Genomic DNA, 3,667 nt, shown 5'->3' on the forward strand with positions numbered 1-3,667 from the left:
TTTTTTTTAAGAGAATTACATCTCACATAGGAATATTTTCTACATATCAATACCTCCCTGAAAAATACAGAAACCAGTATTTCATGCTTACGGTTTGTCATTAAAGAAAAACTTCAATATAAATTATGTGAGTGCAAATAATCAAATGAACTCTGTTAGGTAATGCAAGTTTTTAAGCTTAATACTACAAAGGTAGTCACAACAGACAACATTACCTGAATTACACAGAGAATTCTCTCAAGGCAACTTTCAAACTCGTGGGCTCAGTTCCCTCTTTCAACATCTGAAGGTCTAAAAGAGAAGGAGAGGAAAGGTTCTTTGAAAAAAAAAAAAAGGATGCTTTTCTATTTTGTTTAGAAAAGAATTCAAATTCTGTACAAACACAAAGATTAACATCCAAACTTTTTACTTTAAAAGTATTCCAATTGTCAAATCCAACATACCACTTTGCCACTACTTTAAATGAAGCACACTTAAGGTCTTCCAATCGTTTTTATGTTTCTTAGGGGCAAACTATATATAGATTAACAAAAACAATTCTGAACAGTTTTAACCCAAGTCACTCGACTCAATCAAAGCCAACATTGATTTACTTTACAATACCTGGAAAAATCAGGGAAGAAAAGATTTGTTTTTCCACAGGAAAAAGAATTAAAATACTTCCCCTCTGTTTTGCAGCGCAAACTTCATTGACCAACATGATTGTGCTATTTTCACCCTGATTATGTCTCCTATTAGTTAAAAAGAAAGGAAGACTGGAAATCTTGCTTCTATATGAGCATTTAGAAGATGTTCTGTATGAACACGATAAAAGATGAAAGTTAATATATGGCCAAGATCGACTGGGGTCCAGGAGGTTCCCGCTGCCAGCCAAGAAGCAGCGACCAGCGCAGACAACGTGCGGGTCAAGTAGCTCTCTCCAAGGTATCCGGGCCCCTTTAACGGCATCCAGCACGGCAACGCAGCCCTCCTCGCCCCAGGCCTGGCGCAGAGAGCTCCCCWCGGCACTTGCCCCGCCACCGCTGCCGCTAGCGAGGCCAGAGGGGTCCCGCTGCGGCCGGCCGGGGGCAGCGCTGCCGCCAAGACCGCGCGGGCAGCGCAGGCACGTCCGCGGCCTGCCCGCCGCTGCCTGGCACCGCCGCTCGAGCAGGGCGCCTCCCTCTCCGCCGCCGCTACGGCGTCTCGCCCGATCGACCGCGCGCCGCGCACTCACGTCTCCCGGGAGCTGCGGCCGGGGACCTGGCGGCTGCCCGAGAGCGCGAAGGTCGCGCCGGCTCCGGCCGCCGCCGGCTCTGCAGGCACCGAGCGCCTCAGCCTCCCCGCTCCAACGGTCCCCGGCCGCCTCGCGCCGCCCGGCCAATCCGAGAGASCCTCCGCAGGGGCGCGCGCACCCCCACCAATCCGCGCTCGCCGCTGTTAGCCAATCCGCAGCCAAGACTGCCAGCCCCGCCCTCCTCCTCCCTCCCACCCCGCGCGACGCTGTCTGCGAGCCAATCACGCGGCGGACGCTGCCCCGCGGCGGACGTGCGTGCGTGCGCGCGTGCGCGTGCTGACCTCCCGCGAGCGCGCGCTACACCCCCATCCCCCTTGCCCTCAGCCAATAAGCAGCCGCGGCCGCACGCTCCACAGCGCGCGCGCGCTCTCCTTGCGCCAACGGGCCCCTTGGAGCGCACGTGGTCTCCAGCCAATCGKCAAGCGGCGCCGCCTCGCGCGCTCGCGGCCGAGGCGCCGCTCCCGCCCGCCCGGCGCCCCTCAGTGCGGGAGGGGGAGGGGCGCGCGTGCGCCGCTCCGCCCCGCGCTGCCCTGACAGGACCCGCGGCCGCGGGCGCAGCGGCTGCGGCGCCGGGACCAGTCCTGGAAGCCGCCGCTGCCTCTCGGGCTGTGTGGGGTGGGGAACCAGGCGGCTCGCGGCGTGTACAAACCTAGAAACCCTCAGTCTTTTCGTACAGCGCTGTCTCCTGTTCCATTCTTTGGCCATCTGTGTCTATAATGCTATTGCGTAGCCATCAACTCCATTACAGCTTGGCTTGCTGGCAACCAGCTGCAGTGCAAAGAGTCACAGCAGTGACTAGTGCCGAGCGTTTCCTGAGGATAGATGGGCATCTGCTTCAGGCTGTGCGTGCAGTCTCCCTCTGTCCATCTCCCTGCGGCTTGGAAATACCGTGGTTCCTTTTGCAAAATGTTCTCAGTTTTTATAGGAAAGGAATAGGATTTTTACATTGTGTGTGGAGAGGAGGGACTACTTATATTTTGCATGTGTGGGAGGGAGATAGTTTGTCATGAGGGAAGGAGGAGACATGGAGTGTGAGATGAAAAAGCAGGGCTTTGCTGTGCGCGTTTAGCCACTCTGGCTAGCGCTGTGTTAATGTTTACTCTGAGCTAGATGTGTGCAAATGGTAGTGTACTTTTGGGGTTTTTCCCTGCATCCTGGAGTCCGGCCCTCTGGCAGCAGTGGAGCCAGATTGGGCAGAAGTGGCATGGAGGGCTGCGTCTGTGCTGGCAAATTACGTAGGCTGCAGGCATGGCACAGGGTGTGGATTGTCCTGTTTAGCTGTTGAAACAGTTAATTCAAATAGTATGGTGTATATATAAGCTCCCCCAAACCTTCCAGGCGTACTGGGGATCTTGCCTGGCCATTCCTGGTAGGCGGTTTGGATAGATTCGCCCTTCTGTGCAGTAGGAAAGATCCTGATAGTGAGGCCACAGCCCATTCTGTGCCATAGAGTCTTATGCCTGTGAAAAATCCTCAGGTGCATTTCTCACATTAGAATAAATTTAGCTGCTGTATTCACTCTAGGGGGGATAGAATATCTGCGTAGTTGTGGATGGCTCTTTTACTCCCGTATTTTGTCCCTTTTATGCCTTTATCTTGCCCACCAGAACCAGTCTTGTGGTTACTTATTTCCTCCGTTTGTTTCTTCTGTGTCCTAGGTTAAAGTTCATCTCCCTGCTGGTGCTCATTAATGCTAAACTACTTGTTTCTCTCTATGCAAAAGCAAACTCAAAATGAGATGATTGTGCTGGAAGGTTTATAATCTTTAATTTTGTGTTCTAGTGGAAAAGTATCCTGCTTGTTTGGAATTTAGTGTTCTTGGTGCATAGAAAATAAGTCTTGAATCAGCATTTTTTTCTGACCTGTGGAAGGACAAACATACCCATCATTACTAACTCATTTGTCAAACTTGTTTTTAAAAAATTCCAGTAGTGTCAGCCAGTTTCCCTGGGCAGTCTATTGCCATGCAGTGTTTTTAGCATTAGAAAGTTATTTCTGCATTATTATTTGTCTTGCCTCCACTGGATATTCAGCAAGTTGACTCCCTTCCTCTTTACAGTTATTTCTAGATTGCTAGAACTTTCTCTTTTCACAGTTAAGCAGCACCCCTCCTTGTAGGGCATGTTTTCTCCGTGTAAGTATTCACACTGCTCTTCTCTGGATTCTTCTCTAGTTGGCCCACACATCCTTGAATTGTGTTTCCCAAAACAAGATACAGTACTCTCTCAGTGCCATACTGATAGTATGTGTGGTAAATAACCACTTTGCAGATCTTAATAATTTCTTTATGCAGTCTAGTATGATGTTTGTCTTTTTCTCTAGTGTGATAACATTAGTCTGAAACAACTCCAACTTCTTATATAGTACTACAGCCTCTTCTGTCCCACATCCTCT

At 50.6% G+C, this 3,667-nt stretch overlaps 1 protein-coding gene across 4 annotated transcripts in view; it reads right to left on the bottom strand.

Moving 5' to 3' along the window:
• The window catches only part of DTNB (dystrobrevin beta), a 217,076-nt gene extending 215,736 nt beyond the window's left edge, over positions 1-1,340 (bottom strand). For all 4 annotated transcript variants that reach the window (XM_085311723.1, XM_085311722.1, XM_085311721.1 and 1 more), the window contains exons 1-2: positions 1,214-1,340; positions 216-291 (exon numbers count right to left, since the gene is read on the bottom strand). The gene's annotated coding sequence lies outside the window, so the exon portion shown is untranslated. The remainder of the gene's footprint in view (positions 1-215; positions 292-1,213) is intronic.
• Between the last annotated feature and the right edge of the window lie 2,327 nt (positions 1,341-3,667).

This window comes from Rhea americana, unplaced genomic scaffold (assembly GCF_003343005.1).
Source record: "Rhea americana isolate MKP2758 unplaced genomic scaffold, rheAme1 scaffold_348, whole genome shotgun sequence".
Classification (NCBI taxonomy): Eukaryota; Metazoa; Chordata; class Aves; order Rheiformes; family Rheidae; genus Rhea; species Rhea americana.